The sequence below is a fragment of the Oncorhynchus gorbuscha genome, linkage group LG12 (genome assembly GCF_021184085.1).
Source record: "Oncorhynchus gorbuscha isolate QuinsamMale2020 ecotype Even-year linkage group LG12, OgorEven_v1.0, whole genome shotgun sequence".
NCBI lineage: Eukaryota > Metazoa > Chordata > Actinopteri > Salmoniformes > Salmonidae > Oncorhynchus > Oncorhynchus gorbuscha.
This window is the reverse complement of record NC_060184.1, coordinates 39160105-39173086: the sequence shown is the minus strand read 5'-3', so window position 1 is coordinate 39173086 and position 12982 is coordinate 39160105. Positions and strand designations below refer to the sequence as shown.

Below are 12982 nucleotides of genomic sequence, written 5' to 3'. Positions count from 1 at the left end.
ATATGTGCTATATCATCATTTTGATGTCTTCACTATTATTCTACAATGTAGAAAACAGTAAAAATAAAGAAAAACCCTTGAATGAGGAAGAATATGAGAATATGCAGCCTATAAGAATATGCTGAAGGCTAGCTGTAATGGGTGCTGTCACACCCTGACCATAGTTTGCTTTGTATGTTTCTATGTTTTGGTTGGTCAGGGTGTGATCTGAGTGGGCATTCTATGTTGGATGTCTTGTTTGTCTATTTCTATGTCTGGCCTGATATGGTTCTCAATCAGAGGCAGGTGTTAGTCATTGTCTCTGATTGGGAACCATATTTAGGTAGCCTGGGGTTCACTGTGTGTTGGTGGGTGATTGTTCCTGTCTCTGTGTTTTGCACCAGATAGGGCGGTTTTTGGTTTTCCACGTTTATTGTTTTTGTTAGTTTATTCATGTCTTGTGTATTTATTAAAGAACATGAATAACCACCACGCTGCGTTTTGGTCCGCCTCTACGTTACAGGTGCAGATGACTGAACTACTCTCTTTTGTGACTGTCTGCAGGTATACAGACAAGGAGGCATACGAAGGTATGTCAATTGGTATTGGTATGTATGCATATCATACTTACCATCCTTCCTTTCCTCGTCAATGAATATCCCATAGGCCTCTACATTATGGACGAGGTATGTGTATGAAACCCATTATCAAAACTTTTTTTTTTCATTCACATTCACCACAACCAAGGTATGAATACTGTTGTGTGCATATTTTATTAATCATCTGTATAATTACTATGTTTTGGATGCAAAGACTTCACCCTCCCTAAACCTCTGGTAAATATAACAGGAAATCTGTTTGATCACCATGCACTGCAAAATCATTCTGCCTATGGATACGGAGAACATCAACACATTCACATCAACACGCCAGAAGATAAACCCATTGGACTTGGGGCTCTGCTGGGAGTTTACCTCATATTTAGACATGTTTTATTCTGCTTTTCCACTAAAATCATAATAAACACTGAAGTCAAATATTGTGTTACTGTTATTATGTGTATTATTAATATGATTAATAATAATAATGAAACATAATAACAGGGGAGGGGGGGTAAGTTAACCCCAAAAGGTTCTTCGAGGATCCATTAAAAGTAGTTTTTTTAAGAACTTAAAGGGGTTCCTCCACAGATTAAATTTGAAGAACCCCTCAAGGATACTCCAGGAACTTTTTACTTTTAGAGTGTGGAGAGAAATGCTGTCTTGCATGCTCAACCGGTGTCGCTCATTCAGCCGAGCATTCTCTGGTCTCTCCTCCACCCGTTATGGGGTCTGAGCCGTCAGACTGCCACCTTTAGCTCTGACAAATTGATATCCCTAGTCATTGGTGACTCCATTACCTGCAATATTAGACTTAAAAAGAATCATCCAGTGATCATCAATGTTTACCAGGGGGGCATCGCTAATGACGTAAAGGGTAAACCTGAAGATGGTGCTTTTTGAAGCTAAAACTGGCAAGTGTAGAGTAGGAATACTGTTATCCATGTCAGCACCAACAACGTTGGGATGAAACAGTCAGAGGTCACCAAGCGCAACATAGCTTCAGCGCGTAACTTAGCCAGAAACATGTGTCGACATCAAGTAATTGTCTCTGGCCCACCCCCAGTTACGGGGGGGGGGGGGGGGGTGATGAGCTCTACAGCAGAGACTCTGGCCCCCTCCCAGTAAGGGGGGAGTGATGAGCTATACAGCAGACTCACAACTCAATCGCTGGTTGTAGACTGTTTGCTGCCCCTCCCAAAAGAGAATTTGTAGATAATTGGCCCTCTTTCTGGGACTCACCCACAAACAGGACCAAGCCTGGCCTCCTGAGGAGTGATGGACTCCATCCTAGCTGGAGGGGTGCTCTGATTTTATCTCTCAAATAGACAGGGCTCTAACTCTTCTCGTTCCCCAATGAGATAGGGTGCAGGCCAGGCAGCAGGCTGTTAGCCAGCTTAGTGGAGTCTGCCCCTAGCACAGTCAGTGTAGTCAGCTCTGTTTTCCCCATCAAGACCATGTCTGTCCCTCGATCTAGGTCAGGCCAAACCAAACACAGTGTTGTTCGCCTTAGCAATCTCACTGGAATAAAAACCTCCCCCATACGCCATTTTTGAAGGAGATTGTGATAATACCTTACATCTCAAAATATGATGACTTAATGTTAGATCCCTCATCACTTCTCAGGCAGTCATATACAGAGAAACTAATCACTGATCACAAACTCGATGTGATTGGCCTGACTGATGAATTTCCTGCGTTAAATGAGGCAACTCCTTCTGTTTACCCTAGTGACCATTTCCCCCCACGCATCCCATAAAGGTGGAGGTGTTGTTAAAACATTTATGACCGCAAATGTCCATTTCTGAAAACAAATGAACCTGTTTTCATTTTGAGGTTCTAGTCATGAAATCTACTCAATCGCTTTTTAAAACAAGTTTATGTTACAGGCATCCTGGGCCGTATACTGTGTTCCTCACTGAGTTCCCTGAATTCCTATCGGACCTCGTGGCATGTAATATTAGAATTTTTGGTGACTTCAATATACACATGGAGAAGACCACAGACCCACTTCAAAAGGCTTTTGGAGCCATTACTGACTCAGTGGGTTTTGTCCAACATGTCTCAGGACCTACACATTGCCACAATCATACCCTGGATCTAGTTTTGTCCAGTGGAATATTGTGGATCTAAATCTTTTTTCTCATAATCCTGGACTATTGGACCATCTTATTACAATTGCAATCGCAACAAATAATTTGCTTAGACCCCAACCTAGGATTATCAAAAGCCGCACTATAAAATCATGGACAACCCAAAGATTCCTAGATGCCCTCCCAGACTCCCTCCACCTAGCCAAGGACATTGGAGTACAAAAATCAGTTAAATACCTAACCGAGGATCTAAACTTAACCTTGCGTAATACCCTAGATGCAGTCGCACAGCTAAAAACAACATTTTAAAAAGAGTCCCGAAGCAAGCTTCCAGAAAATTGAAACGGAGTTCCGACTAGCTTGGAAAGACAGTACCGTGCAATATCGAAAAGCTCTCACTGCTGCTCAATCAGCCTACTTTTCCAACCTGGGTGAGGAGAGTAAAAACAACCCAAAACTTAGTTTTGATACTGTTACAAAGCTAAGTGAGAATGGCCTTCATTTGAGCAGTGATGAATTCATGAACTTCTTTGACAAAAATATCATAATCATTATAAAACAAATTTTGGACTCCTCTTTGAATCTGCATATTCCTTCAAAAATCTATTGTCCTGAGTATTTACAGAACAGCCAGGACCTCGGATTAATTGAGACACTGAAGTTCTTTAATCCTGTATCTCTCAACATATTAATTCAAATAGTCATGGCCTCTAAACCTTCCAGCGGTCTACTGGGCCCTATTCCAACTAAACTACTGAAAGAGCTACTTCCTGTGCTTGACCCTCCTCTGTTGAACATAATACATTTCTCCCTATCCTCTGGACATGTACCAAAGTCACTAAAGACGTCATTAATAAAGCCTCTCCTGAAAAACAAAACATTGACCCGGAAAATAAAAAAGCGAATCGGCCTATATTGAATTCCCCATTCTTCTCAAAATCTTAATGATAGTGGATTGATATATTTCCAAGTTTTAGTATAAATGTATACTTTCAAGATTACACCCCCAAATGCCATGTCTTGGAATAAGCAGGCAGACAGATTAAAAGTAAGTTTACATTGTAATACTTCTGACAGTCAACTTTCTAGCTCTGCCCATAACTTTTGGACTTTATAGCATTCCCAGAAAGTATGAATTATTGAGTCATTGTTAGTTTTACACTTAAGCATGACTCTGCCATCGTGCTGTAGAATTTGTGAATTTTGTCTCACTGCCTTCCCGAAGACAAATAATGCAAACGAAACGCTCCAGTCTAGTTTTTGACCCCATCATAGTACTGAGACCACATTCGTGAAGGTGGTAAATGACTATTTAATGGCATCAGACCAAGGCTCTACGTCTGTCCTCGTGCTCCTAGAACTTAGTGCCGCTTTTGACACCATCGATCACCACATTCTTTTAGAGAGATTAGAAACCCTAATTGGTCTACATGGACAAGTTCTTGCCTGGTTTAGATCTTATCTGTCGGAAAGATATGTTTGTCTCTGTGGATGGTTTGTCCTCTGACAAATCAATGGTAAGTTTCAGTGTTCCTCAAGGTTCTGTTTTAGGACCATCTAGGACACACACACACACACACACACACTCACACACACACACACACACACACACACACACACACACACACACACACACACACACACACACACACACACACACACACACACACACACACACACACACACACACACACACACACACACACACACACACACACTGACTGAACATAAGAGCAGCGTCAACTCACTATCAGTACGACCAAGAATATGACTTTCGCGAAGCGGATCCTGTGTTCTGCCTTTCACCCAGGACAACGGAATGGATCCCAGCCGGCGACCCCAAAAAACGACTTTGTAAAAGGGGAAAACGAAGCGGTCTTCTGGTCAGACTCCGGAGACGGGCACATCGTGCACCACTCCCTAGCATTCTCCTCGCCAATGTCCAGTCTCTTGACAACAAGGTTGATGAAATCCGAGCAAGGGCAGCATTCCAGAGGGACATCAGAGACTGTAACGTTCTTTGCTTCACGGAAACATGGCTCACTGGAGAGACACTATCGGAGTCGGTGCAGCCAGCTGGTTTCTCCACGCATCGCGCGGACAGAAACAAACATCTTTCTGGTAAGAAGAGGGGCGGGGGCGTATGCTTTATGGTTAACGTGACGTGATGTGGCCACAACAACATACAGGAACTCAAGTCCTTCTGTTCACCTGATTTAGAATTCCTCACAATCAAATGTCGACCGCATTATCTACCAAGGGAATTCTCTTCGATTACAATCACAGCCGTATATATTCCCCCCCAAGCAGACACATCGATGGCTCTGAACTAACTTGATTTGACTCTTTGCAAACTGAAATCCATATATCCGGAGGCTGCATTCATTGTAGCTGGGGATTTTAACAAGGCTAATCTGAAAACAAGACTCCCTAAATTTGATCAGCATATTGATTGCGCAACCAGGGCTGGAAAAACCTTGGATCATCATATTCCAACTTCCGCGACGCATATAAGGCATCCCCAGCCGCGCCCTCAGAGCATGCGCAGACCAGCTGGCTGGTGTGTTTACGGACATATTCAATCAATCCCTATCCCAGTCTGTTGTTCCCACATGCTTCAAGAGCGCCACCATTGTTCCTGTTCCCAAGAAAGCTGGGTCTCGACCCCGCCCTGTGCAACTGGGTACTGGACTTCCTGACGGGCCTCCCCCAGGTGGTGAGGGTAGGCAACAACATCTCCACCCCGCTGATCCTCAACACTGGGGCCCCACAAGGGTGCGTTCTGAGCCCTCTCCTGTACTCCCTGTTCACCCACAACTGCGTGGCCACGCACGCCTCCAACTTACTCAATCATCAAGTTTGCGGACGACACAACGGTGGTAGGCTTGATTACCAACAATGACGAGACGGCCTACAGGGAGGAGGTGAGAGCCCTCGGAGTGTGGTGTCAGGAAAATAACCTCACACTCAACGTCAACAAAACTAAGGTGATGATTGTGGACTTCAGGAAACAGCAGAGGGAACACCCCCCTATCCACATCGATGGAACAGTAGTGGAGAGGGTAGTAAGTTTTAAGTTCCTCGGCGTACACATCACAGACAAACTGAATTGGTCCACTCACACAGACAGCATCGTGAAGAAGGCGCAGCAGCGCCTCTTCAACCTCAGGAGGCTGAAGAAATTTGGCTTGTCACCAAAAGCACTCACAAACTTCTACAGATGCACAATCGAGAACATCCTGTAGGGCTTGTTTCACCGCCTGGTACGGCAACTGCTCCGCCCACAACCGTAAGGCTCTCCAGAGGGTAGTGAGGTCTGCACAATGCATCACCGGGGGCAAACTACCTGCCCTCCAGGACACCTACACCACCCGATGTCACAGGAGGGCCATAAAGATCATCAAGGACAACAACTACCTGAGCCACTGCCTGTTCACCCCGCTATCATCCAGAAGGCGAGGTCAGTACAGGTGCATCAAAGCTGGGACCGAGAGACTGAAAAACAGCTTCTATCTCAAGGCCATCAGACTGTTAAACAGCCACCACTAACATTGAGTGGCTACTGCCAACACACTGACTCAACTCCAGCCACTTTAATAATGGGAATTAATGGGAAATGATGTAAAATATATCACTAGCCACTTTAAACAATGCTACCTAATATAATGTTTACATACCCTACATTATTCATCTCATATGCATACGTATATACTGTACTCTATATCATCTACTGCATCCTTATGTAATACATGTATCACTAGCCACTTTAACTATGCCACTTTGTTTACATACTCATCTCATATGTATATACTGCACTCAATACCATCTACTGTATCTTGCCTATGCTGCTCTGTACCATCACTCATTCATATATCTTTATGTACATATTCTTTATCCCCTTACACTTGTGTCTATAAGGTAGTAGTTGTGGAATTGTTAGATTAGATTACTTGTTGGTTATTACTGCATTGTCGGAAAGGGAAGCACAAGCATTTCGCTACACTCGCATTAACATCTGCTAACCATGTGTATGTGACAAATAAAATTTGATTTGATTTGACACACACACACAATCCCACACACTGACACTCTAACACACACACACACACACACACACACACACACACACACACACACACACACACACACACACACACACACACACACACACACACACACACACACACACACACACACACACACACACACACACACACACACACACACACACAAATACTCACACACACACACAAATACTCACACTCACAAGGTCCTACACACTCCCACACACTGACACTCTAACACACACACACAAATACTCACACTCACAAGGTCCTACACACTCCCACACACTGACACTCTAACACACACACACACACAAATACTCACGCTATCATTTGCTCACACTCACACACACACACAATATGCACATACATGTATAATGACTCTACACACACATACCCACTTTTTTTTAAATGCACTAAAAATGAACACCCATCAAAATAAAACTTTCTTCTCGTTCTTGTAATGTAACGTTAAATCCCTGACGAAGCTTTGGCGTTGTTATAGATTCAACGGAAGGACAATGTATTCCATTGAGCACATTTCAGCCATTACCAGGGTGTACTTGACAGGTCATTACAGACACTTCCGCAGTAGTAGCGTTAAAGGGGGGGGGGGGACAATCAGGCACAAGCGTGTGAAAGAGTCGCAGAAGTCAAATGAAAGCAATCAACACAGCGAGACGTAAGTGACAACTGTATTTTGCGCAGCTCAAACAGGAAATAGAAGCCAGGAAAAGAAACACATCTCAGGTGGGCAGGACACGTTGCTAGAAACACCAAGTTTATAAATCATCATATTTTTCTACTTACTTATTCTTTTCAGAAATGGCGCGCGCAGATATTTAGTGTGAAATTTACGCAACGGTTATAAATGAGGCCCCTGGCACTAGAGCAGAGATATTCGCCTGGGCTCATCTGTGCTTTAGCCAACTCTTGTGACTATTGTAATGACATGACAACAGACAAACACATGCCATTTCTCTTTTTCAAAATGGCTGCCTTTTTAGAATTGTATTTCTGTTTGTTAGATGTAGGATGTGTCATCTCCCCCCGGGAGACTAGGGCAGCCCAGAAAAGACCCCCAGGCCTAGCGGTGCTGTGTGTGTGTTTACCGTGTTCCTCTGATGTGATGTGATCCAGGCCACAGCTGAAACCGCTCTGACCCGTTCCCCCTGACCTCTCTGGGGAAATGCTCTACTACCAGCCCCAGGACCCATGAATCATGCTAGGCCTACATTAGATACTCACCACATAGAGGCTAGTGGGTGTTACAGATCACATCAAAGACAAGCATATGGCTGTATCCCTTAAGTGCATAATGCAGACTTTGTTCTCAACTAGCCTACCTGGTTAAATAAAGGTGAAATAAAAAATAAATACAAACCAAGAATTGTTTGCTGGCAAACACTGATGTTTGGCTATGAACAGCCGTGAATGGAAGAGACCCCCACAATAAATAAATAGTGATGTCGTAAATAAAATCCCAAATCTCTCTCTCTCTCTCTCTCTCTCTCTCTCTCTCTCTCTCTCTCTCTCTCTCTCTCTCTCTCTCTCTCTCTCTCTCTCTCTCTCTCTCTCTCTCTCTCTCTCTCTCTCTCTCTCTCTCTCTCTCTCTCTCTCTCTCTCTCTCTCTCTCTCTCTCTCTCGGAGGTTCTCCAATGAGTTAATCACTGTCACTGAAACTTCCTGATCCACTGGCCTCCACACAGAGACGAGGAGATCAATTAAGGGCTCTCTAGTAGGAGCATCCCAGTGTTATCTTCTTCCCACTGCTTTGAGAGAGACAGGAGCTCACTCTGGTTTCATTTCACACAAACACACGCACGCACGGACGAACAAACGCACACATGCAAGCCCGTGTGCACACTGACACAGCCAGATAGACAGCCAATCACCATGCCTTAATTGCACACGGACAGTCATTAATCTAAGTCCAAGTCCTGTCAGAAAGTTAACTTCACTTATTCTTCCTTTAACTCTCTCTCTCTGTCTTTCACACACACACACACACACACACACACACACACACACACACACACACACACACACACACACACACACACACACACACACACACACACACACACACACACACACACACACACACACACACACACACACACACACACACACACACACACACCTTCATGTCTCCCAAGGTCAGTCACTGTAGGCGATATAGGAGAATATATCAAAACCAATTGAACCAGACGTGTTATACCTGAGTAGAGTTTAGTTGAATATACATGGCTGCATATTGAAATCTATATGTCTATATGTCAAGATAAGTTATGGAAGGGAGGAATGGAAGGTGAGTACAGTACAGTGCAATAGACCCACATAGTCAATTTGTGATATTTGAATTTCCTTTGCAGCATACCACCCTGCATACCACGGCTGGCTTGCTTCTGAAGCTAAGCAGGGTTGGTCCTGGTCAGTTCCTGGATGGGAGACCAGATGCTGCTGGAAGTGGTGTTGGAGGGCCAGTATATCCCAATGCCCCAGGGCAATGATTGGGGACACTGCCCTGTGTAGGGAGACGTTAAACGGGTGTCCTGACTCTCTGAGGTCATTAAAGATCCCATGGCACTTATCGTAAGAGTATCCTGGCTAAATTCCCAATCTGTCCCTCAAACCATCACGGCCACCTAATAATCCCCAGTTTACAATTGGCTCATTCATCCCCCTCCTCTCCCCTGTAACTATTCCCCAGGTCATTGATGCAAATGAGAACGTGTTCCCAGTCAACATACCCGGTAAAATAACAGATAAATAAAATAAAATTTGCCTATCTTCCTCTCCTTGTCTTATTGGTGTTCAGGCTACTGACAGTAGAAAGCCATGGATACCATATCACTTTGACTTTCACAATAGCTTGTTGTGCCACATGGTGTCCTCCTAACTAGGGCTAGTGAGTATACAGGTAGATACAGTGGGTCCTCAATGTATTTCTACGGTGTAACAGGGGAGTCACAGGGACAGGCTAAAACTAACCACCAGGGGGTGCAGTAGACCCATGCAATGAATCCCCCCCCCACCGCTGATTAGGTCAACTGAGTGCACAGTCACAATGAGAGACCCGAATGATCCACAATGATCCACCTCCGATGTAGACACAGAGAGTGTGTGTGTGAGTGTGTCAAATCTCTCTCTGACCGTGACTCCGAAGGCTCTGAGACTTAGAGACTGTGTCTGTGAATGACAGGAATGAGAGATGAACACAGAGCGAGAGGATGGAGGTAAAGAAAGATTTTTAAAAAGAGGTTTAAATCAATGCCATCCACTTCAGCCTCTATGACTGCCAAGAAATACAGATGCGCTCTCTGCTCTGTCTAGGAGTTTGTGTGTGCGTGTGTGTGTGTGTGTGTGTGTGTGTGTGTGTGTGTGTGTGTGTGTGTGTGTGTGTGTGTGTGTGTGTGTGTGTGTGTGTGTGTGTGTGTGTGTGTGTGTGTGTGTGTGTGTGTGTGTGTGTGTGTGTGTGCGTGCGTGCGTGAAAATAGATCAACCGAATTTGGAGTACAATCAAATTGACATGCAGATAATAGACACCGGAAAAGGATATAATAAAAGAAGTGGCCTTTCAACAACCAACACTGGGCAAACTATTATTCATTCGTCATTCATTATTGAAGCAAAGTAATACAGTCATGCAGTTCATTGACAGACAGATCATAGGATGTCTGGGGTACTTTCAACTGAACACTCTGAGTACTATCCATTCTCAGCGGAGGAAGTTGATTTGGAGAGAACCCAGTGCCACTAACACTGTGTAACGTGTGAACTCTTTAACCCTACACTTCGCTGTTCAAATAGTCGTTTCGGCACCTGACACTCTCCCTCTCCCTCTCCCTCTCCCTCTCCCTCCCTCCCGGGCCCATCCGGTTTAAGGGCAGAAATCATGGAACCTGGACGCTGCTCCTGAACCAAAATAACTCTGTCATACTTGCACCAAACGTCACACTTCTCCTAAACAGCACTTCTAATTCAGTGATTTCAGTCAGACACTGTAAGGTGACAGTTAACCACTATATAAGCCCATGAAAACACAGCGGATGAACATAAATCCTTCACCCTCCAAATAGCTGACCGCAGTAGAGAACACATCGACACACTGCATAGTGTGACCCACACAACTCACAGCAAAAGAAACAACACGTTTGAAGACCCTAAACTCCGACTTAACATAACAACATGCACCCAACATTTCAGTTTGCTGATAGAGAAACTCCCCCATAAAATAAACTACAGATGAAACCTCTACCAGCGTGTCAACGGCTGTTGACGCAACTTGAACAGCCATAATACTCCACCTGTGAGCGTGTATGAATCGTTTCTCTGCGGGACTCCAGTGTTGTAGCTCTCTCTCTCTCACACATTGACACTGGTAGTCCCTGTCTCTCTTCCTGTCTTCTCCTCTGGGCCAGCCAACGCTTTCCCCTCTCATCTGTGGTGTGGGCCTCTAGGCCCTCCTTATACCCACCCCCATCTACCCCCACCATAACTCACTCTGCCCAGCTGCAACTCCTGGAACCTAGCACGCCGTACACTCTCACATGCCAGCATGCACATACGCACACACCCGCACGCACACACACACACCGCCCCTATCCAGATCTGTTTTCCCCCGTCACATGCCGGGGGGATTGGCACGGTGCAATGACGTCCTGTTGTCAATGACTCTGTCACTGAGCCACTGACATTTCCAGTAGCCAACCAAACACACACACACCACAATCTCTCACAGTAGTATTACTGTACACACACTTCTCAGTGGGCTGGACATATTGTTTTCAGTGTACCAGTCTCTCACACACACAAATACACACACGCTGCTCCACTCTTGCTAAGTCTATAGCATAGTCCCTGTGACTGATCTACTTGAAGTCTGTAGTTGTAAATCTCAGAAGGCTACCATCAGCCAGTGTATAGTCACACTGACCCTTGTCCTGTCCCAGTCTATCTCCCCCAGTACCATTTACAGCTTACTGCCTTACTGTAAACCAGGGACACAGCTGAGGATATAGAACCCCCCCCCCCCCCCCCCACACACACACACACACACCCATCTCCACAAACACACACACATGCCACTGTCCCTGTGTTACTACCCTTCAGGGTCAATTATCCCCAGTACTTCACAGGATCTGGCACCATGAGGGTGTCAAGCTAATGTGCTGCATGATCCTCACACCGATATTAATCCCCTCACTGCCAGAGTATACAATGTTATCAAATGGGAGGAATTGACGATAGGCAAACATTGGACGGCTTTTTGAAAGGAGGGAAAATAACATATCCAACCATATTTCTATTACAAAAAAAAACTACTGAGCTTAATATTACGACGCATGGTAATAAAGTGTTCCTCGGAAGAAGGTGGTTGGTGGTGGGCTCAAGAACATAACTCTATCTCTCGAACGCAAAGCCCGCTACTGTAGCTCACTCTCTCCCTCAGGGCCACAGAGATGTTTTAGACATGGAAATGCTGTTAGCGCTTTGCGTTAGCCTACTTCTGGGGGAAGGGGCTTGGATGAGAAGACGGGGAAGAATAAAGAATAAAGGTAGTGATATGGAGCACTTCCATCTGGGAGAGAGGAGAGAGTGCATACCGACCCAAACCTTCTAAAGGAGAGAAAGTAGGGGGGGGGGGGGGGGTGGAGCGGAGCGGAGGAGAGGAGAGTGGAGGGGGTAGGGTAGAACAGATGAGAAGAAGGGAAGTAGGGTAGAAAGGAGAGGGGAGCATGAAGGGAAACAAGTGAAGGAGGAGATTGAAGGGGAGAAAATGAATAAACTATGAGTGCCAGCCAGAGGGCGATGTTGGGAGTTATTTGAGCAACAATGACCGCACCAACCTTCCTAACCCTACCAAAACACACACACGTCACACTGACCTTTTCCTCTGTCCCCTTTACAGTACCAATGAGAATGCTAGGAGACTGCCAGGCAAAGGAACACACACGTAGATACACACACATACACACACACACACATGCACACACACATCGCGACACAGTGCTGGGGGGGCCTGCCAGCCAGAGGTAGAGTGGCATCACTCATGTGTCATTACAACAAAGAGAGAGGGACATCAGACCAACACAGCGAGATAAATATAGCACAACCCACCCTGTGACTCAGCCATACAAACACTCGCGCGCACACACACACACACACACACACACACACGCGCGCACACGCACACGCACACGCACACACACACACACACATATGGATGCACATGCCTCTAATG

The 12982-nt window shown here is 45.2% G+C and overlaps 1 protein-coding gene across 4 annotated transcripts in view; it reads right to left on the bottom strand.

Annotated features, from left to right (window-relative positions):
* Window positions 1–12982, bottom strand: part of LOC123990992 (serine/threonine-protein kinase PAK 5-like) — a 138243-nt gene that overhangs the window by 59329 nt on the left and 65932 nt on the right. The gene's annotated exons all lie outside the window — the stretch shown is intronic.